This window comes from Paralichthys olivaceus, chromosome 5, assembly GCF_024713975.1.
Source record: "Paralichthys olivaceus isolate ysfri-2021 chromosome 5, ASM2471397v2, whole genome shotgun sequence".
In the NCBI taxonomy this organism is placed as follows: Eukaryota; Metazoa; Chordata; class Actinopteri; order Pleuronectiformes; family Paralichthyidae; genus Paralichthys; species Paralichthys olivaceus.
Genome location: NC_091097.1, coordinates 21,683,870 through 21,711,732, shown reverse-complemented (window position 1 = coordinate 21,711,732; position 27,863 = coordinate 21,683,870). Strand labels below are relative to the sequence as shown.

Genomic DNA, 27,863 nt, shown 5'->3' with positions numbered 1-27,863 from the left:
TTGCAAAGCAACAGAAGAACCATTGATGATGGTGATGATTCACATGTATAAAGGAGGTATTGTGGGTGGAGTTAATCGCTTACGGCCATACCACCCCGAACACGCCCGATCTCGTCCGATCTCGGAAGCTAAGCAGGGTCGGGCCTGGTTAGTACTTGAATGGGAGACCGCCTGGGAATACCAGGTGCTGTAAGCTTTTTAGACTTTTCTTTGCAGAGGGCGCTGTTGCTGCTGCTTCAGAGGAGACACCTCTTGGAAAGAGCAGGAAAGACTGTTCATCAAAGGAAAAAAGAATATGGAACCCTCACATCATCACTGAAAGGTGAAAGTGAGCATTCATCAGATTTGTTTCTAATCAAAACACTACTTTATTCATGTTTTATTGACATATCATTTTCAAATTGTCTTATTTGGAGAGAGCAATGAGAGAGCAGGGAGTTTACTCTGCATCAGGGAAACAACTGGATATGAAACACTGACAATATTGCTGAAGGTCATTTTTGTAAATTGTAATGATTTTTTTCTTGCAACGATATGACAAAATTGCACCTTGAGATTGATTTTGGAACAATTGACCCTCCCGCCCACCCACACCTCAAGATGCTATGGTTGCAAAGCAACAGAAGAACCATTGATGATGGTGATGATTCACATGTATAAAGGAGGTATTGTGGGTGGAGTTAATCGCTTACGGCCATACCACCCTGAACACGCCCGATCTCGTCCGATCTCGGAAGCTAAGCAGGGTCGGGCCTGGTTAGTACTTGAATGGGAGACCGCCTGGGAATACCAGGTGCTGTAAGCTTTTTAGACTTTTCTTTGCAGAGGGCGCTGTTGCTGCTGCTTCAGAGGAGACACCTCTTGGAAAGAGCAGGAAAGACTGTTCATCAAAGGAAAAAAGAATATGGAACCCTCACATCATCACTGAAAGGTGAAAGTGAGCATTCATCAGATTTGTTTCTAATCAAAACACTACTTTATTCATGTTTTATTAACATATCATTTTCAAATTGTCTTATTTGGAGAGAGCGATGAAAGAGCAGGGAGTTTCCTCTGCATCAGGGAAACAACTGGATATGAAACACTGACAATATTGCTGAAGGTCATTTTTGAAAATTGTAATGATTTTTTTCTTGCAACGATATGACAAAATTGCACCTTGAGATTGATTTTGGAACAATTGACCCTCCCGCCCACCCACACCTCAAGATGCTATGGTTGCAAAGCAACAGAAGAACCATTGATGATGGTGATGATTCACATGTATAAAGGAGGTATTGTGGGTGGAGTTAATCGCTTACGGCCATACCACCCTGAACACAGCGCATGCGTGACGGATCAGCAGGTATCTTTTTTGAAATCGACGGATGTTGAGCACCACGGGTGACTCAGCTCCGCTCTCCTTTTTTCCCCCCTTTTTTCTTTATCTACTGAACATTTAAATGAGATAATAGAATTAAAATACAGCAAAGGACTGAGAGATACCCCCCCCCCAACAGTGTCGCACTGTCTGGGGGAATCTATTTAAGTTTGTTTTCCCCCTCCCTCTTCTAATCCTCCACTTTGGAGCGCTTTATGTTTTAAAAAAAAATCATGACGGACCTCACGGCGACAACACGGAACGGAAAAACGATGAATGAGACAGACAGCGGACAAGAAAATGAAGGAAAGAAGAACAGAGAATTAAACGACACGGAGAGGGACGGGAAGAAACTCACCGTGAGTGTAGAAACAGAAGGAGAGGAGGAAGTAAGCACCATGACGCTGATGCGGTGCGTGCGCGAGCTGTGCGGAGGACTGGTGGCATGCCGATACATAAATCCCAGGAAAGACGAGATGACAATGAGCCATCCGAAAGGGAAAGAGAGGCTGATGGAGGGATTCCGGATCGGGGAGACAAGAGTCCACGCCAGAGAGCTATGTAACGACGAGTTGGTGGTCTCCTTCCTGAACCTGCCATACTACATAGAGGACCAGGAAATATTGGAGAAGCTGAGTGGATGGGGGGTGACAGCAGTCACAGCAATAAGGAGACGGATGTGGCCGGGGACACAAGTGGCAGACGGGACAAGATTCCTAAAAGTGAAATTCAACGATCAGATCCAGTCCCTCCCATACTCAACAAAATTTAACACAGCCCTCGGAACGGAGTATTTCAGAGTAATTCACGACAAACAAACAAAAGTCTGCAGGATGTGCATGCAGCCAGGGCACATCCTGAGAGAGTGCCCAGAGTTTCAGTGTCACAGATGCGGAGTTCAGGGGCACTACGCAAGGGAATGCGGAAGCCAAATGGACAGGACAAGAGAAAAGAACGGACCCAAAGACGGGAAAGAGAACACCATGGAGATAGAAGGAATAGAAGGAGACACGGAGGAGGAAGAAAGCGAGGGAGAGGCGGGGAGTGAGGACTCGGATGGCAGCGACGGGGAGCGCGGAGCAGCGGAGGAGATGGAGATGACAGAGGCGATCATGATGTCAGCGGCGGAGACGAAGGGAGCAGCGGGGACGGAGTTAGCAGCGGTGAACGAGACAGCAGCGGAGAAAGAGAAGACAACGGGGAAGGTGACGACAACGGGGACGGTGACAACGACGGAGAAGGTGACAACAGCGGCGGCGGAGTCAGAAGCGACGAAGCAGACAGCAGCGGAGACGGAGAAGGAAGCGAAGACGGTGACAACGGCGGTGACGGTGGCAACAGCGATGATGGTGATGAAGATAGCAGCGGTGAACGCAACAGCGGTGAAGGAGAACGAGGCTGCAGCGGAAAAGGACGGAGTGAGCGGAGAGAAGAAAGCACAAACACACATAGAAGGAGAGGAAGCAGATAAGAAAACAAATGATCAAGACATGGACATGGACTTAATGACCCAAATAATGCAACTAAGAAAGAGACAAAACCCTCAGAGGCAACAGAGACAGTACAAGAAAAGCAAAAGCAAAAACAAATGAACATAACAATACTTATGATAACGATCTTAACGATAAACGCAAGAGGGCTGAACAAAAGGTGGAAAAGACAACACATATATAACCTGAGTGAGTATGATATAATATGTATCCAAGAGACACACTGGGATGAAAGATGCATGATTGAAGTAAAGAAAGAATGGACAGGGGAAATATACTCAAATAATGGTGATGGGAAAGCTAGGGGAGTAGCTATATTAGTGAAAAAAGGAGCGGTGGGGAAGGTGAAGATGTGTGAGAACGATGGTGAAGGGAGGCTGATAGCGATTAAATTTAAACATATGAATGAAGAAATAAAACTCATAAATATACATGCAGCAAACACAGAGAAGGAGAGAAGGATGATGTTCGAACAAATGGGAGTAATGTGTGAAAGCAACAGCTTAATAGTAGGCGATTTCAATGTATGGTGTGGAAAATTAGATGTCTCTGGGAAAATGAAATTTAAAAACGACTCATCAAGAGGGGCATTACAAAAGATAAAAAGAGAGAAAAAACTGTGTGATGTGTGGAGGGAAAGAAACCCAGAGGCAAAAGTATTTTCGAGGAAACAAGTGGTGAAGGGAGAACTAAAACAAAGCAGAATAGACTTAGTGTTAAGTACAAAAAAATTAGCAGAAACAATAGGTGAAATACAGTACAAAATAACAACACTCAGCGATCACATGATGCTAAAATTCACGCTAGGGCAAGAAACAAAGACAAGAGGAGGTGGGGTGTGGTGTTTGAATGGAGAGCTACTTAAGGAAAAAAAATATAAAGAAGGTGTGAGAGAATACATAAAATGGGAGATGAATGAGAGAATGTATGAGGAGGATATAGGGCGGTGGTGGGAAAAATTAAAAGAAGGAATAAAAGAAATAAGCAAAAAATATGGTAGGAACAAGAGCAAGAAAGGGAAAGAGAGAGAAAAGTGGTTAGTGAGGGAGATAGAAAGAGAGGAAGAGAAAGCTGAAAAAGAGGAAAATTATGACACAAAAGAGTACATTAAAAAAAAAATGAACTAAAAGAAATAGAACAGGGAAAATGCCAAGGAGCAATCATCAGAAGCAGAGCAAGATACACCATAGAGGGAGAGAAATGCACAGGATATTTCCTAGGGCTAGAGAAAACAAGGCAGAAAAACAACTACATTGAACAAGTGGAGGGAAAGAGAGGAGAGAAGATAAAAGACATAGCTGGAATAGTAGAGAGAGTAGAAGAATTTTACAGAGAGCTGTACAAGAAAGAAGAGGTAGACAATGAGAGTAGCAGACAAGTGATTGAGAAAATAAAGTATAGGATAAGCGAGAATGACAGAGAGATGTGTGAGGGAGAGATAAGTAGAGAGGAGATAGAGACAGCAATAAGCGGGTTAGGGAGAAATAAAAGTCCAGGAACAGACGGCTTAATAGGAGAATTCTACATAGAGTTTAGAGAAGAATTAACACCAGTATTAGAGAAGTTGTATAAATGGATAGAAGAAAAGGGAAAGATACCGCAAAGCATGACAACAGGGCTAGTAAGCATAATTCACAAAAAAGGGAGCAGGGATAATTTAGAAAATTATAGACCACTGACAATGTTAAATGGCGACTATAAAATCTTAGCAAAGGTATTAGCAAACAGGATAAAGAAAGTAATAGGGACGGTGGTTGGGAGCACACAAGCATATAGCATACCAGGTAGGGACATAGCAGACACTATAAGCAGCATCAGAGACACAATAACATACATGAAAGAGAACAGGAAAGGGATAGTACTAAGCATAGATCAAAACAAAGCATTCGACAGAGTAGACCACAGTTATCTATATAAAGTATTAGGGAAAGCAGGTTTTGGAAATAAGATGATAGGGAGGATTAGGACAATGTATGAGAAAGCAGCAAGCAAGGTAAAAATTAATGGAATAATCACAAATGAATTTAGAATAGAAAGATCAGTAAGACAGGGATGTCCGTTATCGGCTCTCCTGTACGCATTGTCCGCAGAGCCGTTAGCGGCATTACTATTACAAAACAAGAAAATAAAGGGCATAGAACTACCGGGTGGACAGGTGAGCACGTTATATCAATATGCAGACGACACAACGGTGACAGTGGTAGACAAGGAAAGCGTAGCAGAGACATTAGAAAGTGCAGAATTATTTGGTAGGGCATCAGGAGCAAGTATGGGAGCAACCAGTTTTTCAAAACCCAAAAATAACAATTAATGGAGCAACAATATACAACAGAACCATATGGAATGCAGGGATCAGGAAAGTAAAGGATATAGTGTACGAGCATGTTCCAGGCTTCATGGGAGCACAAGCGATAGTGGATGAAGTAAGAGGGAGGGGGGACGAGATATGGTTGGGAACAGCAGAAGCAATAATGGAAAAAATTAAGAAGGCAATGCCGAAAGAATGGATGGACATGATTGAGAGAGAGGCTGGGGTGAGGGAAGAAAGAGAGATAGAAATGTATGTGGGCAAAGGAGAGAGCAGAATGAGTCTGAACTGTGTGAAAACAAAAATACTCTATAAATGTTTAAGAGGGGAAGAAGTGAGAAGACCGGCTGCTGAGAATGTATGGAAGAAAGTTATGGATGGACTGGATGCAGAAAAGATATGGATGAATCTAAGAGTGAAATGGAACAGCATAGAGTGTGAAAACTTTGATTATCTCTTGAGACACAATAGAATTTTCAATAACCTGATCATAAGCAAGTTTGATGTGAATGTGAAAAAGGAATGTGATGTGTGTAAGATAAAAGTGGAAACATGTATGCATGAGTTTGTCGAATGCAGTGAGTTAGAAAGTTTCTTTGAGAGGATGAAAGGAACGATAAGCAGATGCTGGGAAGGGAAATTGATAGAAAGGATGGAATGGAGAAAGATGTGGCTGTTTGGGATGAATGGCAGAGTGAAAGAGTGTAATATTAATCTGTTAAACTATGTGTTGAGTCATGCAAGATATGCAGTTAAACTCAGGAGAAACTTGGCCCATTATGAAAAGAAAAAAGCTGAAGTATGGAGTGTGTTTAAAAACATGATAAAAAGAGATGTAAACATGATACACAGATACACGGAAAAAGAAGAGTTTAAAAAAGGATTTGTGGATGGAAGCACTCTGATAGAGGTAACAGATGATGGGAATGTGGAATTTGATTTCGGCAAAAATGAATGAAAAGTGTTGTATGTGCCAGCTGTAAGTGTCAATATGTAATGGCATTTTTAAAAAAATTAGGTGTCTTCTTATTGGTTTTGTTTTGTTTTGTTGTTTTGTTGTTTTGTTTATTTTATTTTGTTTGTTTGTTTGTTTGTTTGTTTTGTTGTTGCATTGTTGTTGGTTTTTCTGATGTTTTCTGTTTTTCTCATTTTCTGACTTAAATATTCATTATCTATGGAAGTGTGGGTCTTATCTCAGACAGTAGTCTGAGATAATGACGAGATATGTATATAAATGTAATATCTGTACATAAAATGTATGAAAATTATGTATTTTTGATAATAAAAAAAAAAAAAAAAACACGCCAGATCTCGTCTGATCTCGGAAGCTAAGCAGGGTCGGGCCTGGTTAGTACTTGAATTGGAGACCGCCTGGGAATACCAGGTGCTGTAAGCTTTTTAGACTTTTCTTTGCAGAGGGCGCTGTTGCTGCTGCTTCAGAGGAGACACCTCTTGGAAAGAGCAGGAAAGACTGTTCATCAAAGGAAAAAAGAATATGGAACCCTCACATCATCACTGAAAGGTGAAAGTGAGCATTCATCAGATTTGTTTCTAATCAAAACACTACTTTATTCATGTTTTATTAACATATCATTTTCAAATTGTCTTATTTGGAGAGAGCGATGAAAGAGCAGGGAATTTACTCTGCATCAGGGAAACAACTGGATATGAAACACTGACAATATTGCTGAAGGTCATTTTTGAAAATTGTAATGATTTTTTTCTTGCAACGATATGACAAAATTGCACCTTGAGATTGATTTTGGAACAATTGACCCTCCCGCCCACCCACACCTCAAGATGCTATGGTTGCAAAGCAACAGAAGAACCATTGATGATGGTGATGATTCACATGTATAAAGGAGGTATTGTGGGTGGAGTTAATCGCTTACGGCCATACCACCCTGAACACGCCCGATCTCGTCTGATCTCGGAAGCTAAGCAGGGTCGGGCCTGGTTAGTACTTGAATGGGAGACCGCCTGGGAATACCAGGTGCTGTAAGCTTTTTAGACTTTTCTTTGCAGAGGGCGCTGTTGCTGCTGCTTCAGAGGAGACACCTCTTGGAAAGAGCAGGAAAGACTGTTCATCAAAGGAAAAAAGAATATGGAACCCTCACATCATCACTGAAAGGTGAAAGTGAGCATTCATCAGATTTGTTTCTAATCAAAACACTACTTTATTCATGTTTTATTAACATATCATTTTCAAATTGTCTTATTTGGAGAGAGCGATGAAAGAGCAGGGAATTTACTCTGCATCAGGGAAACAACTGGATATGAAACACTGACAATATTGCTGAAGGTCATTTTTGAAAATTGTAATGATTTTTTTCTTGCAACGATATGACAAAATTGCACCTTGAGATTGATTTTGGAACAATTGACCCTCCCGCCCACCCACACCTCAAGATGCTATGGTTGCAAAGCAACAGAAGAACCATTGATGATGGTGATGATTCACATGTATAAAGGAGGTATTGTGGGTGGAGTTAATCGCTTACGGCCATACCACCCTGAACACGCCCGATCTCGTCTGATCTCGGAAGCTAAGCAGGGTCGGGCCTGGTTAGTACTTGAATGGGAGACCGCCTGGGAATACCAGGTGCTGTAAGCTTTTTAGACTTTTCTTTGCAGAGGGCGCTGTTGCTGCTGCTTCAGAGGAGACACCTCTTGGAAAGAGCAGGAAAGACTGTTCATCAAAGGAAAAAAGAATATGGAACCCTCACATCATCACTGAAAGGTGAAAGTGAGCATTCATCAGATTTGTTTCTAATCAAAACACTACTTTATTCATGTTTTATTGACATATCATTTTCAAATTGTCTTATTTGGAGAGAGCAATGAGAGAGCAGGGAGTTTACTCTGCATCAGGGAAACAACTGGATATGAAACACTGACAATATTGCTGAAGGTCATTTTTGTAAATTGTAATGATTTTTTTCTTGCAACGATATGACAAAATTGCACCTTGAGATTGATTTTGGAACAATTGACCCTCCCGCCCACCCACACCTCAAGATGCTATGGTTGCAAAGCAACAGAAGAACCATTGATGATGGTGATGATTCACATGTATAAAGGAGGTATTGTGGGTGGAGTTAATCGCTTACGGCCATACCACCCCGAACACGCCCGATCTCGTCCGATCTCGGAAGCTAAGCAGGGTCGGGCCTGGTTAGTACTTGAATGGGAGACCGCCTGGGAATACCAGGTGCTGTAAGCTTTTTAGACTTTTCTTTGCAGAGGGCGCTGTTGCTGCTGCTTCAGAGGAGACACCTCTTGGAAAGAGCAGGAAAGACTGTTCATCAAAGGAAAAAAGAATATGGAACCCTCACATCATCACTGAAAGGTGAAAGTGAGCATTCATCAGATTTGTTTCTAATCAAAACACTACTTTATTCATGTTTTATTGACATATCATTTTCAAATTGTCTTATTTGGAGAGAGCAATGAGAGAGCAGGGAGTTTACTCTGCATCAGGGAAACAACTGGATATGAAACACTGACAATATTGCTGAAGGTCATTTTTGTAAATTGTAATGATTTTTTTCTTGCAACGATATGACAAAATTGCACCTTGAGATTGATTTTGGAACAATTGACCCTCCCGCCCACCCACACCTCAAGATGCTATGGTTGCAAAGCAACAGAAGAACCATTGATGATGGTGATGATTCACATGTATAAAGGAGGTATTGTGGGTGGAGTTAATCGCTTACGGCCATACCACCCCGAACACGCCCGATCTCGTCCGATCTCGGAAGCTAAGCAGGGTCGGGCCTGGTTAGTACTTGAATGGGAGACCGCCTGGGAATACCAGGTGCTGTAAGCTTTTTAGACTTTTCTTTGCAGAGGGCGCTGTTGCTGCTGCTTCAGAGGAGACACCTCTTGGAAAGAGCAGGAAAGACTGTTCATCAAAGGAAAAAAGAATATGGAACCCTCACATCATCACTGAAAGGTGAAAGTGAGCATTCATCAGATTTGTTTCTAATCAAAACACTACTTTATTCATGTTTTATTAACATATCATTTTCAAATTGTCTTATTTGGAGAGAGCGATGAAAGAGCAGGGAGTTTCCTCTGCATCAGGGAAACAACTGGATATGAAACACTGACAATATTGCTGAAGGTCATTTTTGAAAATTGTAATGATTTTTTTCTTGCAACGATATGACAAAATTGCACCTTGAGATTGATTTTGGAACAATTGACCCTCCCGCCCACCCACACCTCAAGATGCTATGGTTGCAAAGCAACAGAAGAACCATTGATGATGGTGATGATTCACATGTATAAAGGAGGTATTGTGGGTGGAGTTAATCGCTTACGGCCATACCACCCTGAACACAGCGCATGCGTGACGGATCAGCAGGTATCTTTTTTGAAATCGACGGACGTTGAGCACCACGGGTGACTCAGCTCCGCTCTCCTTTTTTCCCCCCTTTTTTCTTTATCTACTGAACATTTAAATGAGATAATAGAATTAAAATACAGCAAAGGACTGAGAGATACCCCCCCCCAACAGTGTCGCACTGTCTGGGGGAATCTATTTAAGTTTGTTTTCCCCCTCCCTCTTCTAATCCTCCACTTTGGAGCGCTTTATGTTTTAAAAAAAAATCATGACGGACCTCACGGCGACAACACGGAACGGAAAAACGATGAATGAGACAGACAGCGGACAAGAAAATGAAGGAAAGAAGAACAGAGAATTAAACGACACGGAGAGGGACGGGAAGAAACTCACCGTGAGTGTAGAAACAGAAGGAGAGGAGGAAGTAAGCACCATGACGCTGATGCGGTGCGTGCGCGAGCTGTGCGGAGGACTGGTGGCATGCCGATACATAAATCCCAGGAAAGACGAGATGACAATGAGCCATCCGAAAGGGAAAGAGAGGCTGATGGAGGGATTCCGGATCGGGGAGACAAGAGTCCACGCCAGAGAGCTATGTAACGACGAGTTGGTGGTCTCCTTCCTGAACCTGCCATACTACATAGAGGACCAGGAAATATTGGAGAAGCTGAGTGGATGGGGGGTGACAGCAGTCACAGCAATAAGGAGACGGATGTGGCCGGGGACACAAGTGGCAGACGGGACAAGATTCCTAAAAGTGAAATTCAACGATCAGATCCAGTCCCTCCCATACTCAACAAAATTTAACACAGCCCTCGGAACGGAGTATTTCAGAGTAATTCACGACAAACAAACAAAAGTCTGCAGGATGTGCATGCAGCCAGGGCACATCCTGAGAGAGTGCCCAGAGTTTCAGTGTCACAGATGCGGAGTTCAGGGGCACTACGCAAGGGAATGCGGAAGCCAAATGGACAGGACAAGAGAAAAGAACGGACCCAAAGACGGGAAAGAGAACACCATGGAGATAGAAGGAATAGAAGGAGACACGGAGGAGGAAGAAAGCGAGGGAGAGGCGGGGAGTGAGGACTCGGATGGCAGCGACGGGGAGCGCGGAGCAGCGGAGGAGATGGAGATGACAGAGGCGATCATGATGTCAGCGGCGGAGACGAAGGGAGCAGCGGGGACGGAGTTAGCAGCGGTGAACGAGACAGCAGCGGAGAAAGAGAAGACAACGGGGAAGGTGACGACAACGGGGACGGTGACAACGACGGAGAAGGTGACAACAGCGGCGGCGGAGTCAGAAGCGACGAAGCAGACAGCAGCGGAGACGGAGAAGGAAGCGAAGACGGTGACAACGGCGGTGACGGTGGCAACAGCGATGATGGTGATGAAGATAGCAGCGGTGAACGCAACAGCGGTGAAGGAGAACGAGGCTGCAGCGGAAAAGGACGGAGTGAGCGGAGAGAAGAAAGCACAAACACACATAGAAGGAGAGGAAGCAGATAAGAAAACAAATGATCAAGACATGGACATGGACTTAATGACCCAAATAATGCAACTAAGAAAGAGACAAAACCCTCAGAGGCAACAGAGACAGTACAAGAAAAGCAAAAGCAAAAACAAATGAACATAACAATACTTATGATAACGATCTTAACGATAAACGCAAGAGGGCTGAACAAAAGGTGGAAAAGACAACACATATATAACCTGAGTGAGTATGATATAATATGTATCCAAGAGACACACTGGGATGAAAGATGCATGATTGAAGTAAAGAAAGAATGGACAGGGGAAATATACTCAAATAATGGTGATGGGAAAGCTAGGGGAGTAGCTATATTAGTGAAAAAAGGAGCGGTGGGGAAGGTGAAGATGTGTGAGAACGATGGTGAAGGGAGGCTGATAGCGATTAAATTTAAACATATGAATGAAGAAATAAAACTCATAAATATACATGCAGCAAACACAGAGAAGGAGAGAAGGATGATGTTCGAACAAATGGGAGTAATGTGTGAAAGCAACAGCTTAATAGTAGGCGATTTCAATGTATGGTGTGGAAAATTAGATGTCTCTGGGAAAATGAAATTTAAAAACGACTCATCAAGAGGGGCATTACAAAAGATAAAAAGAGAGAAAAAACTGTGTGATGTGTGGAGGGAAAGAAACCCAGAGGCAAAAGTATTTTCGAGGAAACAAGTGGTGAAGGGAGAACTAAAACAAAGCAGAATAGACTTAGTGTTAAGTACAAAAAAATTAGCAGAAACAATAGGTGAAATACAGTACAAAATAACAACACTCAGCGATCACATGATGCTAAAATTCACGCTAGGGCAAGAAACAAAGACAAGAGGAGGTGGGGTGTGGTGTTTGAATGGAGAGCTACTTAAGGAAAAAAAATATAAAGAAGGTGTGAGAGAATACATAAAATGGGAGATGAATGAGAGAATGTATGAGGAGGATATAGGGCGGTGGTGGGAAAAATTAAAAGAAGGAATAAAAGAAATAAGCAAAAAATATGGTAGGAACAAGAGCAAGAAAGGGAAAGAGAGAGAAAAGTGGTTAGTGAGGGAGATAGAAAGAGAGGAAGAGAAAGCTGAAAAAGAGGAAAATTATGACACAAAAGAGTACATTAAAAAAAAAATGAACTAAAAGAAATAGAACAGGGAAAATGCCAAGGAGCAATCATCAGAAGCAGAGCAAGATACACCATAGAGGGAGAGAAATGCACAGGATATTTCCTAGGGCTAGAGAAAACAAGGCAGAAAAACAACTACATTGAACAAGTGGAGGGAAAGAGAGGAGAGAAGATAAAAGACATAGCTGGAATAGTAGAGAGAGTAGAAGAATTTTACAGAGAGCTGTACAAGAAAGAAGAGGTAGACAATGAGAGTAGCAGACAAGTGATTGAGAAAATAAAGTATAGGATAAGCGAGAATGACAGAGAGATGTGTGAGGGAGAGATAAGTAGAGAGGAGATAGAGACAGCAATAAGCGGGTTAGGGAGAAATAAAAGTCCAGGAACAGACGGCTTAATAGGAGAATTCTACATAGAGTTTAGAGAAGAATTAACACCAGTATTAGAGAAGTTGTATAAATGGATAGAAGAAAAGGGAAAGATACCGCAAAGCATGACAACAGGGCTAGTAAGCATAATTCACAAAAAAGGGAGCAGGGATAATTTAGAAAATTATAGACCACTGACAATGTTAAATGGCGACTATAAAATCTTAGCAAAGGTATTAGCAAACAGGATAAAGAAAGTAATAGGGACGGTGGTTGGGAGCACACAAGCATATAGCATACCAGGTAGGGACATAGCAGACACTATAAGCAGCATCAGAGACACAATAACATACATGAAAGAGAACAGGAAAGGGATAGTACTAAGCATAGATCAAAACAAAGCATTCGACAGAGTAGACCACAGTTATCTATATAAAGTATTAGGGAAAGCAGGTTTTGGAAATAAGATGATAGGGAGGATTAGGACAATGTATGAGAAAGCAGCAAGCAAGGTAAAAATTAATGGAATAATCACAAATGAATTTAGAATAGAAAGATCAGTAAGACAGGGATGTCCGTTATCGGCTCTCCTGTACGCATTGTCCGCAGAGCCGTTAGCGGCATTACTATTACAAAACAAGAAAATAAAGGGCATAGAACTACCGGGTGGACAGGTGAGCACGTTATATCAATATGCAGACGACACAACGGTGACAGTGGTAGACAAGGAAAGCGTAGCAGAGACGTTAGAAAGTGCAGAATTATTTGGTAGGGCATCAGGAGCAAGTATGGGAGCAACCAGTTTTTCTAAACCCAAAAATAACAATTAATGGAGCAACAATATACAACAGAACCATATGGAATGCAGGGATCAGGAAAGTAAAGGATATAGTGTACGAGCATGTTCCAGGCTTCATGGGAGCACAAGCGATAGTGGATGAAGTAAGAGGGAGGGGGGACGAGATATGGTTGGGAACAGCAAAAGCAATAATGGAAAAAATTAAGAAGGCAATGCCGAAAGAATGGATGGACATGATTGAGAGAGAGGCTGGGGTGAGGGAAGAAAGAGAGATAGAAATGTATGTGGGCAAAGGAGAGAGCAGAATGAGTCTGAACTGTGTGAAAACAAAAATACTCTATAAATGTTTAAGAGGGGAAGAAGTGAGAAGACCGGCTGCTGAGAATGTATGGAAGAAAGTTATGGATGGACTGGATGCAGAAAAGATATGGATGAATCTAAGAGTGAAATGGAACAGCATAGAGTGTGAAAACTTTGATTATCTCTTGAGACACAATAGAATTTTCAATAACCTGATCATAAGCAAGTTTGATGTGAATGTGAAAAAGGAATGTGATGTGTGTAAGATAAAAGTGGAAACATGTATGCATGAGTTTGTCGAATGCAGTGAGTTAGAAAGTTTCTTTGAGAGGATGAAAGGAACGATAAGCAGATGCTGGGAAGGGAAATTGATAGAAAGGATGGAATGGAGAAAGATGTGGCTGTTTGGGATGAATGGCAGAGTGAAAGAGTGTAATATTAATCTGTTAAACTATGTGTTGAGTCATGCAAGATATGCAGTTAAACTCAGGAGAAACTTGGCCCATTATGAAAAGAAAAAAGCTGAAGTATGGAGTGTGTTTAAAAACATGATAAAAAGAGATGTAAACATGATACACAGATACACGGAAAAAGAAGAGTTTAAAAAAGGATTTGTGGATGGAAGCACTCTGATAGAGGTAACAGATGATGGGAATGTGGAATTTGATTTCGGCAAAAATGAATGAAAAGTGTTGTATGTGCCAGCTGTAAGTGTCAATATGTAATGGCATTTTTAAAAAAATTAGGTGTCTTCTTATTGGTTTTGTTTTGTTTTGTTGTTTTGTTGTTTTGTTTATTTTATTTTGTTTGTTTGTTTGTTTGTTTGTTTGTTTTGTTGTTGCATTGTTGTTGGTTTTTCTGATGTTTTCTGTTTTTCTCATTTTCTGACTTAAATATTCATTATCTATGGAAGTGTGGGTCTTATCTCAGACAGTAGTCTGAGATAATGACGAGATATGTATATAAATGTAATATCTGTACATAAAATGTATGAAAATTATGTATTTTTGATAATAAAAAAAAAAAAAAAAACACGCCAGATCTCGTCTGATCTCGGAAGCTAAGCAGGGTCGGGCCTGGTTAGTACTTGAATTGGAGACCGCCTGGGAATACCAGGTGCTGTAAGCTTTTTAGACTTTTCTTTGCAGAGGGCGCTGTTGCTGCTGCTTCAGAGGAGACACCTCTTGGAAAGAGCAGGAAAGACTGTTCATCAAAGGAAAAAAGAATATGGAACCCTCACATCATCACTGAAAGGTGAAAGTGAGCATTCATCAGATTTGTTTCTAATCAAAACACTACTTTATTCATGTTTTATTAACATATCATTTTCAAATTGTCTTATTTGGAGAGAGCGATGAAAGAGCAGGGAGTTTCCTCTGCATCAGGGAAACAACTGGATATGAAACACTGACAATATTGCTGAAGGTCATTTTTGAAAATTGTAATGATTTTTTTCTTGCAACGATATGACAAAATTGCACCTTGAGATTGATTTTGGAACAATTGACCCTCCCGCCCACCCACACCTCAAGATGCTATGGTTGCAAAGCAACAGAAGAACCATTGATGATGGTGATGATTCACATGTATAAAGGAGGTATTGTGGGTGGAGTTAATCGCTTACGGCCATACCACCCTGAACACAGCGCATGCGTGACGGATCAGCAGGTATCTTTTTTGAAATCGACGGACGTTGAGCACCACGGGTGACTCAGCTCCGCTCTCCTTTTTTCCCCCCTTTTTTCTTTATCTACTGAACATTTAAATGAGATAATAGAATTAAAATACAGCAAAGGACTGAGAGATACCCCCCCCCAACAGTGTCGCACTGTCTGGGGGAATCTATTTAAGTTTGTTTTCCCCCTCCCTCTTCTAATCCTCCACTTTGGAGCGCTTTATGTTTAAAAAAAAAATCATGACGGACCTCACGGCGACAACACGGAACGGAAAAACGATGAATGAGACAGACAGCGGACAAGAAAATGAAGGAAAGAAGAACAGAGAATTAAACGACACGGAGAGGGACGGGAAGAAACTCACCGTGAGTGTAGAAACAGAAGGAGAGGAGGAAGTAAGCACCATGACGCTGATGCGGTGCGTGCGCGAGCTGTGCGGAGGACTGGTGGCATGCCGATACATAAATCCCAGGAAAGACGAGATGACAATGAGCCATCCGAAAGGGAAAGAGAGGCTGATGGAGGGATTCCGGATCGGGGAGACAAGAGTCCACGCCAGAGAGCTATGTAACGACGAGTTGGTGGTCTCCTTCCTGAACCTGCCATACTACATAGAGGACCAGGAAATATTGGAGAAGCTGAGTGGATGGGGGGTGACAGCAGTCACAGCAATAAGGAGACGGATGTGGCCGGGGACACAAGTGGCAGACGGGACAAGATTCCTAAAAGTGAAATTCAACGATCAGATCCAGTCCCTCCCATACTCAACAAAATTTAACACAGCCCTCGGAACGGAGTATTTCAGAGTAATTCACGACAAACAAACAAAAGTCTGCAGGATGTGCATGCAGCCAGGGCACATCCTGAGAGAGTGCCCAGAGTTTCAGTGTCACAGATGCGGAGTTCAGGGGCACTACGCAAGGGAATGCGGAAGCCAAATGGACAGGACAAGAGAAAAGAACGGACCCAAAGACGGGAAAGAGAACACCATGGAGATAGAAGGAATAGAAGGAGACACGGAGGAGGAAGAAAGCGAGGGAGAGGCGGGGAGTGAGGACTCGGATGGCAGCGACGGGGAGCGCGGAGCAGCGGAGGAGATGGAGATGACAGAGGCGATCATGATGTCAGCGGCGGAGACGAAGGGAGCAGCGGGGACGGAGTTAGCAGCGGTGAACAAGACAGCAGCGGAGAAAGAGAAGACAACGGGGACGGTGACGACAACGGGGACGGTGACAACGACGGAGAAGGTGACAACAGCGGCGGCGGAGTCAGAAGCGACGAAGCAGACAGCAGCGGAGACGGAGAAGGAAGCGAAGACGGTGACAACGGCGGTGACGGTGGCAACAGCGGTGATGAAGATAGCAGCGGTGAACGCAACAGCGGTGAAGGAGAACGAGGCTGCAGCGGAAAAGGACGGAGTGAGCGGAGAGAAGAAAGCACAAACACACATAGAAGGAGAGGAAGCAGATAAGAAAACAAATGATCAAGACATGGACATGGACTTAATGACCCAAATAATGCAACTAAGAAAGAGACAAAACCCTCAGAGGCAACAGAGACAGTACAAGAAAAGCAAAAGCAAAAACAAATGAACATAACAATACTTATGATAACGATCTTAACGATAAACGCAAGAGGGCTGAACAAAAGGTGGAAAAGACAACACATATATAACCTGAGTGAGTATGATATAATATGTATCCAAGAGACACACTGGGATGAAAGATGCATGATTGAAGTAAAGAAAGAATGGACAGGGGAAATATACTCAAATAATGGTGATGGGAAAGCTAGGGGAGTAGCTATATTAGTGAAAAAAGGAGCGGTGGGGAAGGTGAAGATGTGTGAGAACGATGGTGAAGGGAGGCTGATAGCGATTAAATTTAAACATATGAATGAAGAAATAAAACTCATAAATATACATGCAGCAAACACAGAGAAGGAGAGAAGGATGATGTTCGAACAAATGGGAGTAATGTGTGAAAGCAACAGCTTAATAGTAGGCGATTTCAATGTATGGTGTGGAAAATTAGATGTCTCTGGGAAAATGAAATTTAAAAACGACTCATCAAGAGGGGCATTACAAAAGATAAAAAGAGAGAAAAAACTGTGTGATGTGTGGAGGGAAAGAAACCCAGAGGCAAAAGTATTTTCGAGGAAACAAGTGGTGAAGGGAGAACTAAAACAAAGCAGAATAGACTTAGTGTTAAGTACAAAAAAATTAGCAGAAACAATAGGTGAAATACAGTACAAAATAACAACACTCAGCGATCACATGATGCTAAAATTCACGCTAGGGCAAGAAACAAAGACAAGAGGAGGTGGGGTGTGGTGTTTGAATGGAGAGCTACTTAAGGAAAAAAAATATAAAGAAGGTGTGAGAGAATACATAAAATGGGAGATGAATGAGAGAATGTATGAGGAGGATATAGGGCGGTGGTGGGAAAAATTAAAAGAAGGAATAAAAGAAATAAGCAAAAAATATGGTAGGAACAAGAGCAAGAAAGGGAAAGAGAGAGAAAAGTGGTTAGTGAGGGAGATAAAAAGAGAGGAAGAGAAAGCTGAAAAAGAGGAAAATTATGACACAAAAGAGTACATTAAAAAAAAAAATGAACTAAAAGAAATAGAACAGGGAAAATGCCAAGGAGCAATCATCAGAAGCAGAGCAAGATACACCATAGAGGGAGAGAAATGCACAGGATATTTCCTAGGGCTAGAGAAAACAAGGCAGAAAAACAACTACATTGAACAAGTGGAGGGAAAGAGAGGAGAGAAGATAAAAGACATAGCTGGAATAGTAGAGAGAGTAGAAGAATTTTACAGAGAGCTGTACAAGAAAGAAGAGGTAGACAATGAGAGTAGCAGACAAGTGATTGAGAAAATAAAAAATAGGATAAGCGAGAATGACAGAGAGATGTGTGAGGGAGAGATAAGTAGAGAGGAGATAGAGACAGCAATAAGCGGGTTAGGGAGAAATAAAAGTCCAGGAACAGACGGCTTAATAGGAGAATTCTACATAGAGTTTAGAGAAGAATTAACACCAGTATTAGAGAAGTTATATAAATGGATAGAAGAAAAGGGAAAGATACCGCAAAGCATGACAACAGGGCTAGTAAGCATAATTCACAAAAAAGGGAGCAGGGATAATTTAGAAAATTATAGACCACTGACAATGTTAAATGGCGACTATAAAATCTTAGCAAAGGTATTAGCAAACAGGATAAAGAAAGTAATAGGGACGGTGGTTGGGAGCACACAAGCATATAGCATACCAGGTAGGGACATAGCAGACACTATAAGCAGCATCAGAGACACAATAACATACATGAAAGAGAACAGGAAAGGGATAGTACTAAGCATAGATCAAAACAAAGCATTCGACAGAGTAGACCACAGTTATCTATATAAAGTATTAGGGAAAGCAGGTTTTGGAAATAAGATGATAGGGAGGATTAGGACAATGTATGAGAAAGCAGCAAGCAAGGTAAAAATTAATGGAATAATCACAAATGAATTTAGAATAGAAAGATCAGTAAGACAGGGATGTCCGTTATCGGCTCTCCTGTACGCATTGTCCGCAGAGCCGTTAGCGGCATTAATATTACAAAACAAGAAAATAAAGGGCATAGAACTACCGGGTGGACAGGTGAGCACGTTATATCAATATGCAGACGACACAACGGTGACAGTGGTAGACAAGGAAAGCGTAGCAGAGACGTTAGAAAGTGCAGAATTATTTGGTAGGGCATCAGGAGCAAGTATGGGAGCAACCAGTTTTTCTAAACCCAAAAATAACAATTAATGGAGCAACAATATACAACAGAACCATATGGAATGCAGGGATCAGGAAAGTAAAGGATATAGTGTACGAGCATGTTCCAGGCTTCATGGGAGCACAAGTGATAGTGGATGAAGTAAGAGGGAGGGAGGACGAGATATGGTTGGGAACAGCAGAAGCAATAATGGAAAAAATTAAGAAGGCAATGCCGAAAGAATGGATGGACATGATTGAGAGAGAGGCTGGGGTGAGGGAAGAAAGAGAGATAGAAATGTATGTGGGCAAAGGAGAGAGCAGAATGAGTCTGAACTGTGTGAAAACAAAAATACTCTATAAATGTTTAAGAGGGGAAGAAGTGAGAAGACCGGCTGCTGAGAATGTATGGAAGAAAGTTATGGATGGACTGGATGCAGAAAAGATATGGATGAATCTAAGAGTGAAATGGAACAGCATAGAGTGTGAAAACTTTGATTATCTCTTGAGACACAATAGAATTTTCAATAACCTGATCATAAGCAAGTTTGATGTGAATGTGAAAAAGGAATGTGATGTGTGTAAGATAAAAGTGGAAACATGTATGCATGAGTTTGTCGAATGCAGTGAGTTAGAAAGTTTCTTTGAGAGGATGAAAGGAACGATAAGCAGATGCTGGGAAGGGAAATTGATAGAAAGGATGGAATGGAGAAAGATGTGGCTGTTTGGGATGAATGGCAGAGTGAAAGAGTGTAATATTAATCTGTTAAACTATGTGTTGAGTCATGCAAGATATGCAGTTAAACTCAGGAGAAACTTGGCCCATTATGAAAAGAAAAAAGCTGAAGTATGGAGTGTGTTTAAAAACATGATAAAAAGAGATGTAAACATGATACACAGATACACGGAAAAAGAAGAGTTTAAAAAAGGATTTGTGGATGGAAGCACTCTGATAGAGGTAACAGATGATGGGAATGTGGAATTTGATTTCGGCAAAAATGAATGAAAAGTGTTGTATGTGCCAGCTGTAAGTGTCAATATGTAATGGCATTTTTAAAAAAATTAGGTGTCTTCTTATTGGTTTTGTTTTGTTTTGTTGTTTTGTTGTTTTGTTTGTTTGTTTGTTTGTTTGTTTTGTTGTTGCATTGTTGTTGGTTTTTCTGATGTTTTCTGTTTTTCTCATTTTCTGACTTAAATATTCATTATCTATGGAAGTGTGGGTCTTATCTCAGACAGTAGTCTGAGATAATGACGAGATATGTATATAAATGTAATATCTGTACATAAAATGTATGAAAATTATGTATTTTTGATAATAAAAAAAAAAAAAAACACGCCCGATCTCGTCCGATCTCGGAAGCTAAGCAGGGTCGGGCCTGGTTAGTACTTGAATGGGAGACCGCCTGGGAATACCAGGTGCTGTAAGCTTTTTAGAATTTTCTTTGCAGAGGGCGCTGTTGCTGCTGCTTCAGAGGAGACACCTCTTGGAAAGAGCAGGAAAGACTGTTCATCAAAGGAAAAAAGAATATGGAACCCTCACATCATCACTGAAAGGTGAAAGTGAGCATTCATCAGATTTGTTTCTAATCAAAACACTACTTTATTCATGTTTTATTAACATATCATTTTCAAATTGTCTTATTTGGAGAGAGCGATGAAAGAGCAGGGAGTTTCCTCTGCATCAGGGAAACAACTGGATATGAAACACTGACAATATTGCTGAAGGTCATTTTTGAAAATTGTAATGATTTTTTTCTTGCAACGATATGACAAAATTGCACCTTGAGATTGATTTTGGAACAATTGACCCTCCCGCCCACCCACACCTCAAGATGCTATGGTTGCAAAGCAACAGAAGAACCATTGATGATGGTGATGATTCACATGTATAAAGGAGGTATTGTGGGTGGAGTTAATTGCTTACGGCCATACCACCCTGAACACGGCCGATCTCGTCTGATCTCGGAAGCTAAGCAGGGTCGGGCCTGGTTAGTACTTGAATGGGAGACCGCCTGGGAATACCAGGTGCTGTAAGCTTTTTAGAATTTTCTTTGCAGAGGGCGCTGTTGCTGCTGCTTCAGAGGAGACACCTCTTGGAAAGAGCAGGAAAGACTGTTCATCAAAGGAAAAAAGAATATGGAACCCTCACATCATCACTGAAAGGTGAAAGTGAGCATTCATCAGATTTGTTTCTAATCAAAACACTACTTTATTCATGTTTTATTAACATATCATTTTCAAATTGTCTTATTTGGAGAGAGCGATGAAAGAGCAGGGAGTTTCCTCTGCATCAGGGAAACAACTGGATATGAAACACTGACAATATTGCTGAAGGTCATTTTTGAAAATTGTAATGATTTTTTTCTTGCAACGATATGACAAAATTGCACCTTGAGATTGATTTTGGAACAATTGACCCTCCCGCCCACCCACACCTCAAGATGCTATGGTTGCAAAGCAACAGAAGAACCATTGATGATGGTGATGATTCACATGTATAAAGGAGGTATTGTGGGTGGAGTTAATTGCTTACGGCCATACCACCCTGAACACGGCCGATCTCGTCTGATCTCGGAAGCTAAGCAGGGTCGGGCCTGGTTAGTACTTGAATGGGAGACCGCCTGGGAATACCAGGTGCTGTAAGCTTTTTAGACTTTTCTTTGCAGAGGGCGCTGTTGCTGCTGCTTCAGAGGAGACACCTCTTGGAAAGAGCAGGAAAGACTGTTCATCAAAGGAAAAAAGAATATGGAACCCTCACATCATCACTGAAAGGTGAAAGTGAGCATTCATCAGATTTGTTTCTAATCAAAACACTACTTTATTCATGTTTTATTAACATATCATTTTCAAATTGTCTTATTTGGAGAGAGCGATGAAAGAGCAGGGAGTTTCCTCTGCATCAGGGAAACAACTGGATATGAAACACTGACAATATTGCTGAAGGTCATTTTTGAAAATTGTAATGATTTTTTTCTTGCAACGATATGACAAAATTGCACCTTGAGATTGATTTTGGAACAATTGACCCTCCCGCCCACCCACACCTCAAGATGCTATGGTTGCAAAGCAACAGAAGAACCATTGATGATGGTGATGATTCACATGTATAAAGGAGGTATTGTGGGTGGAGTTAATCGCTTACGGCCATACCACCCTGAACACGGCCGATCTCGTCTGATCTCGGAAGCTAAGCAGGGTCGGGCCTGGTTAGTACTTGAATGGGAGACCGCCTGGGAATACCAGGTGCTGTAAGCTTTTTAGACTTTTCTTTGCAGAGGGCGCTGTTGCTGCTGCTTCAGAGGAGACACCTCTTGGAAAGAGCAGGAAAGACTGTTCATCAAAGGAAAAAAGAATATGGAACCCTCACATCATCACTGAAAGGTGAAAGTGAGCATTCATCAGATTTGTTTCTAATCAAAACACTACTTTATTCATGTTTTATTAACATATCATTTTCAAATTGTCTTATTTGGAGAGAGCGATGAAAGAGCAGGGAGTTTACTCTGCATCAGGGAAACAACTGGATATGAAACACTGACAATATTGCTGAAGGTCATTTTTGAAAATTGTAATGATTTTTTTCTTGCAATGATATGACAAAATTGCACCTTGAGATTGATTTTGGAACAATTGACCCTCCCGCCCACCCACACCTCAAGATGCTATGGTTGCAAAGCAACAGAAGAACCATTGATGATGGTGATGATTCACATGTATAAAGGAGGTATTGTGGGTGGAGTTAATCGCTTACGGCCATACCACCCTGAACACGCCCGATCTCGTCCGATCTCGGAAGCTAAGCAGGGTCGGGCCTGGTTAGTACTTGAATGGGAGACCGCCTGGGAATACCAGGTGCTGTAAGCTTTTTAGACTTTTCTTTGCAGAGGGCGCTGTTGCTGCTGCTTCAGAGGAGACACCTCTTGGAAAGAGCAGGAAAGACTGTTCATCAAAGGAAAAAAGAATATGGAACCCTCACATCATCACTGAAAGGTGAAAGTGAGCATTCATCAGATTTGTTTCTAATCAAAACACTACTTTATTCATGTTTTATTGACATATCATTTTCAAATTGTCTTATTTGGAGAGAGCAATGAGAGAGCAGGGAGTTTACTCTGCATCAGGGAAACAACTGGATATGAAACACTGACAATATTGCTGAAGGTCATTTTTGAAAATTGTAATGATTTTTTTCTTGCAACGATATGACAAAATTGCACCTTGAGATTGATTTTGGAACAATTGACCCTCCCGCCCACCCACACCTCAAGATGCTATGGTTGCAAAGCAACAGAAGAACCATTGATGATGGTGATGATTCACATGTATAAAGGAGGTATTGTGGGTGGAGTTAATTGCTTACGGCCATACCACCCTGAACACGGCCGATCTCGTCTGATCTCGGAAGCTAAGCAGGGTCGGGCCTGGTTAGTACTTGAATGGGAGACCGCCTGGGAATACCAGGTGCTGTAAGCTTTTTAGACTTTTCTTTGCAGAGGGCGCTGTTGCTGCTGCTTCAGAGGAGACACCTCTTGGAAAGAGCAGGAAAGACTGTTCATCAAAGGAAAAAAGAATATGGAACCCTCACATCATCACTGAAAGGTGAAAGTGAGCATTCATCAGATTTGTTTCTAATCAAAACACTACTTTATTCATGTTTTATTAACATATCATTTTCAAATTGTCTTATTTGGAGAGAGCGATGAAAGAGCAGGGAGTTTACTCTGCATCAGGGAAACAACTGGATATGAAACACTGACAATATTGCTGAAGGTCATTTTTGAAAATTGTAATGATTTTTTTCTTGCAACGATATGACAAAATTGCACCTTGAGATTGATTTTGGAACAATTGACCCTCCCGCCCACCCACACCTCAAGATGCTATGGTTGCAAAGCAACAGAAGAACCATTGATGATGGTGATGATTCACATGTATAAAGGAGGTATTGTGGGTGGAGTTAATCGCTTACGGCCATACCACCCTGAACACGGCCGATCTCGTCTGATCTCGGAAGCTAAGCAGGGTCGGGCCTGGTTAGTACTTGAATGGGAGACCGCCTGGGAATACCAGGTGCTGTAAGCTTTTTAGACTTTTCTTTGCAGAGGGCGCTGTTGCTGCTGCTTCAGAGGAGACACCTCTTGGAAAGAGCAGGAAAGACTGTTCATCAAAGGAAAAAAGAATATGGAACCCTCACATCATCACTGAAAGGTGAAAGTGAGCATTCATCAGATTTGTTTCTAATCAAAACACTACTTTATTCATGTTTTATTAACCTATCATTTTCAAATTGTCTTATTTGGAGAGAGCGATGAAAGAGCAGGGAGTTTCCTCTGCATCAGGGAAACAACTGGATATGAAACACTGACAATATTGCTGAAGGTCATTTTTGAAAATTGTAATGATTTTTTTCTTGCAACGATATGACAAAATTGCACCTTGAGATTGATTTTGGAACAATTGACCCTCCCGCCCACCCACACCTCAAGATGCTATGGTTGCAAAGCAACAGAAGAACCATTGATGATGGTGATGATTCACATGTATAAAGGAGGTATTGTGGGTGGAGTTAATCGCTTACGGCCATACCACCCTGAACACGCCCGATCTCGTCTGATCTCGGAAGCTAAGCAGGGTCGGGCCTGGTTAGTACTTGAATGGGAGACCGCCTGGGAATACCAGGTGCTGTAAGCTTTTTAGACTTTTCTTTGCAGAGGGCGCTGTTGCTGCTGCTTCAGAGGAGACACCTCTTGGAAAGAGCAGGAAAGACTGTTCATCAAAGGAAAAAAGAATATGGAACCCTCACATCATCACTGAAAGGTGAAAGTGAGCATTCATCAGATTTGTTTCTAATCAAAACACTACTTTATTCATGTTTTATTAACATATCATTTTCAAATTGTCTTATTTGGAGAGAGCGATGAAAGAGCAGGGAGTTTCCTCTGCATCAGGGAAACAACTGGATATGAAACACTGACAATATTGCTGAAGGTCATTTTTGAAAATTGTAATGATTTTTTTCTTGCAACGATATGACAAAATTGCACCTTGAGATTGATTTTGGAACAATTGACCCTCCCGCCCACCCACACCTCAAGATGCTATGGTTGCAAAGCAACAGAAGAACCATTGATGATGGTGATGATTCACATGTATAAAGGAGGTATTGTGGGTGGAGTTAATCGCTTACGGCCATACCACCCTGAACACGCCCGATCTCGTCTGATCTCGGAAGCTAAGCAGGGTCGGGCCTGGTTAGTACTTGAATGGGAGACCGCCTGGGAATACCAGGTGCTGTAAGCTTTTTAGACTTTTCTTTGCAGAGGGCGCTGTTGCTGCTGCTTCAGAGGAGACACCTCTTGGAAAGAGCAGGAAAGACTGTTCATCAAAGGAAAAAAGAATATGGAACCCTCACATCATCACTGAAAGGTGAAAGTGAGCATTCATCAGATTTGTTTCTAATCAAAACACTACTTTATTCATGTTTTATTAACATATCATTTTCAAATTGTCTTATTTGGAGAGAGCGATGAAAGAGCAGGGAGTTTCCTCTGCATCAGGGAAACAACTGGATATGAAACACTGACAATATTGCTGAAGGTCATTTTTGAAAATTGTAATGATTTTTTTCTTGCAATGATATGACAAAATTGCACCTTGAGATTGATTTTGGAACAATTGACCCTCCCGCCCACCCACACCTCAAGATGCTATGGTTGCAAAGCAACAGAAGAACCATTGATGATGGTGATGATTCACATGTATAAAGGAGGTATTGTGGGTGGAGTTAATCGCTTACGGCCATACCACCCTGAACACGCCCGATCTCGTCCGATCTCGGAAGCTAAGCAGGGTGGGGCCTGGTTAGTACTTGAATGGGAGACCGCCTGGGAATACCAGGTGCTGTAAGCTTTTTAGACTTTTCTTTGCAGAGGGCGCTGTTGCTGCTGCTTCAGAGGAGACACCTCTTGGAAAGAGCAGGAAAGACTGTTCATCAAAGGAAAAAAGAATATGGAACCCTCACATCATCACTGAAAGGTGAAAGTGAGCATTCATCAGATTTGTTTCTAATCAAAACACTACTTTATTCATGTTTTATTGACATATCATTTTCAAATTGTCTTATTTGGAGAGAGCAATGAGAGAGCAGGGAGTTTACTCTGCATCAGGGAAACAACTGGATATGAAACACTGACAATATTGCTGAAGGTCATTTTTGAAAATTGTAATGATTTTTTTCTTGCAACGATATGACAAAATTGCACCTTGAGATTGATTTTGGAACAATTGACCCTCCCGCCCACCCACACCTCAAGATGCTATGGTTGCAAAGCAACAGAAGAACCATTGATGATGGTGATGATTCACATGTATAAAGGAGGTATTGTGGGTGGAGTTAATCGCTTACGGCCATACCACCCTGAACACGCCCGATCTCGTCCGATCTCGGAAGCTAAGCAGGGTCGGGCCTGGTTAGTACTTGAATGGGAGACCGCCTGGGAATACCAGGTGCTGTAAGCTTTTTAGAATTTTCTTTGCAGAGGGCGCTGTTGCTGCTGCTTCAGAGGAGACACCTCTTGGAAAGAGCAGGAAAGACTGTTCATCAAAGGAAAAAAGAATATGGAACCCTCACATCATCACTGAAAGGTGAAAGTGAGCATTCATCAGATTTGTTTCTAATCAAAACACTACTTTATTCATGTTTTATTAACATATCATTTTCAAATTGTCTTATTTGGAGAGAGCGATGAAAGAGCAGGGAGTTTCCTCTGCATCAGGGAAACAACTGGATATGAAACACTGACAATATTGCTGAAGGTCATTTTTGAAAATTGTAATGATTTTTTTCTTGCAACGATATGACAAAATTGCACCTTGAGATTGATTTTGGAACAATTGACCCTCCCGCCCACCCACACCTCAAGATGCTATGGTTGCAAAGCAACAGAAGAACCATTGATGATGGTGATGATTCACATGTATAAAGGAGGTATTGTGGGTGGAGTTAATTGCTTACGGCCATACCACCCTGAACACGGCCGATCTCGTCTGATCTCGGAAGCTAAGCAGGGTCGGGCCTGGTTAGTACTTGAATGGGAGACCGCCTGGGAATACCAGGTGCTGTAAGCTTTTTAGACTTTTCTTTGCAGAGGGCGCTGTTGCTGCTGCTTCAGAGGAGACACCTCTTGGAAAGAGCAGGAAAGACTGTTCATCAAAGGAAAAAAGAATATGGAACCCTCACATCATCACTGAAAGGTGAAAGTGAGCATTCATCAGATTTGTTTCTAATCAAAACACTACTTTATTCATGTTTTATTAACATATCATTTTCAAATTGTCTTATTTGGAGAGAGCGATGAAAGAGCAGGGAGTTTACTCTGCATCAGGGAAACAACTGGATATGAAACACTGACAATATTGCTGAAGGTCATTTTTGAAAATTGTAATGATTTTTTTCTTGCAACGATATGACAAAATTGCACCTTGAGATTGATTTTGGAACAATTGACCCTCCCGCCCACGCACACCTCAAGATGCTATGGTTGCAAAGCAACAGAAGAACCATTGATGATGGTGATGATTCACATGTATAAAGGAGGTATTGTGGGTGGAGTTAATCGCTTACGGCCATACCACCCTGAACACGCCCGATCTCGTCTGATCTCGGAAGCTAAGCAGGGTCGGGCCTGGTTAGTACTTGAATGGGAGACCGCCTGGGAATACCAGGTGCTGTAAGCTTTTTAGACTTTTCTTTACAGAGGGCGCTGTTGCTGCTGCTTCAGAGGAGACACCTCTTGGAAAGAGCAGGAAAGACTGTTCATCAA

At 41.8% G+C, this 27,863-nt stretch overlaps 18 non-coding genes across 18 annotated transcripts; all 18 read left to right on the top strand.

The window, feature by feature from the left end:
* Positions 1-77: 77 nt before the first annotated feature.
* On the top strand, positions 78-196 carry LOC138408694 (5S ribosomal RNA). Its single transcript, XR_011242013.1, has one exon. It is a non-coding gene; the product is annotated as a 5S ribosomal RNA (ribosomal RNA).
* Positions 197-686: 490 nt separating this feature from the next.
* Positions 687-805, top strand: LOC138410255 (5S ribosomal RNA). Its single transcript, XR_011243052.1, has one exon. It is a non-coding gene; the product is annotated as a 5S ribosomal RNA (ribosomal RNA).
* Positions 806-7,044: 6,239 nt separating this feature from the next.
* On the top strand, positions 7,045-7,163 carry LOC138408204 (5S ribosomal RNA). Its single transcript, XR_011241523.1, has one exon. It is a non-coding gene; the product is annotated as a 5S ribosomal RNA (ribosomal RNA).
* A 490-nt stretch (positions 7,164-7,653) lies between these two features.
* On the top strand, positions 7,654-7,772 carry LOC138408203 (5S ribosomal RNA). The gene has a single exon (XR_011241522.1). It is a non-coding gene; the product is annotated as a 5S ribosomal RNA (ribosomal RNA).
* A 490-nt stretch (positions 7,773-8,262) lies between these two features.
* Positions 8,263-8,381, top strand: LOC138408693 (5S ribosomal RNA). The gene has a single exon (XR_011242012.1). It is a non-coding gene; the product is annotated as a 5S ribosomal RNA (ribosomal RNA).
* Positions 8,382-8,871: 490 nt separating this feature from the next.
* LOC138408692 (5S ribosomal RNA) lies at positions 8,872-8,990 on the top strand. Its single transcript, XR_011242011.1, has one exon. It is a non-coding gene; the product is annotated as a 5S ribosomal RNA (ribosomal RNA).
* An 11,969-nt stretch (positions 8,991-20,959) lies between these two features.
* LOC138408957 (5S ribosomal RNA) lies at positions 20,960-21,078 on the top strand. Its single transcript, XR_011242278.1, has one exon. It is a non-coding gene; the product is annotated as a 5S ribosomal RNA (ribosomal RNA).
* Positions 21,079-21,568: 490 nt separating this feature from the next.
* Positions 21,569-21,687, top strand: LOC138408956 (5S ribosomal RNA). Its single transcript, XR_011242277.1, has one exon. It is a non-coding gene; the product is annotated as a 5S ribosomal RNA (ribosomal RNA).
* Positions 21,688-22,177: 490 nt separating this feature from the next.
* On the top strand, positions 22,178-22,296 carry LOC138408955 (5S ribosomal RNA). Its single transcript, XR_011242276.1, has one exon. It is a non-coding gene; the product is annotated as a 5S ribosomal RNA (ribosomal RNA).
* Positions 22,297-22,786: 490 nt separating this feature from the next.
* On the top strand, positions 22,787-22,905 carry LOC138410254 (5S ribosomal RNA). The gene has a single exon (XR_011243051.1). It is a non-coding gene; the product is annotated as a 5S ribosomal RNA (ribosomal RNA).
* A 490-nt stretch (positions 22,906-23,395) lies between these two features.
* Positions 23,396-23,514, top strand: LOC138408954 (5S ribosomal RNA). Its single transcript, XR_011242275.1, has one exon. It is a non-coding gene; the product is annotated as a 5S ribosomal RNA (ribosomal RNA).
* Positions 23,515-24,004: 490 nt separating this feature from the next.
* Positions 24,005-24,123, top strand: LOC138408953 (5S ribosomal RNA). Its single transcript, XR_011242274.1, has one exon. It is a non-coding gene; the product is annotated as a 5S ribosomal RNA (ribosomal RNA).
* A 490-nt stretch (positions 24,124-24,613) lies between these two features.
* LOC138408202 (5S ribosomal RNA) lies at positions 24,614-24,732 on the top strand. Its single transcript, XR_011241521.1, has one exon. It is a non-coding gene; the product is annotated as a 5S ribosomal RNA (ribosomal RNA).
* Positions 24,733-25,222: 490 nt separating this feature from the next.
* Positions 25,223-25,341, top strand: LOC138408200 (5S ribosomal RNA). Its single transcript, XR_011241518.1, has one exon. It is a non-coding gene; the product is annotated as a 5S ribosomal RNA (ribosomal RNA).
* Positions 25,342-25,831: 490 nt separating this feature from the next.
* LOC138408269 (5S ribosomal RNA) lies at positions 25,832-25,950 on the top strand. The gene has a single exon (XR_011241588.1). It is a non-coding gene; the product is annotated as a 5S ribosomal RNA (ribosomal RNA).
* Positions 25,951-26,440: 490 nt separating this feature from the next.
* Positions 26,441-26,559, top strand: LOC138410253 (5S ribosomal RNA). Its single transcript, XR_011243050.1, has one exon. It is a non-coding gene; the product is annotated as a 5S ribosomal RNA (ribosomal RNA).
* A 490-nt stretch (positions 26,560-27,049) lies between these two features.
* Positions 27,050-27,168, top strand: LOC138408952 (5S ribosomal RNA). Its single transcript, XR_011242273.1, has one exon. It is a non-coding gene; the product is annotated as a 5S ribosomal RNA (ribosomal RNA).
* Positions 27,169-27,658: 490 nt separating this feature from the next.
* On the top strand, positions 27,659-27,777 carry LOC138408199 (5S ribosomal RNA). The gene has a single exon (XR_011241517.1). It is a non-coding gene; the product is annotated as a 5S ribosomal RNA (ribosomal RNA).
* Positions 27,778-27,863: the final 86 nt, after the last annotated feature.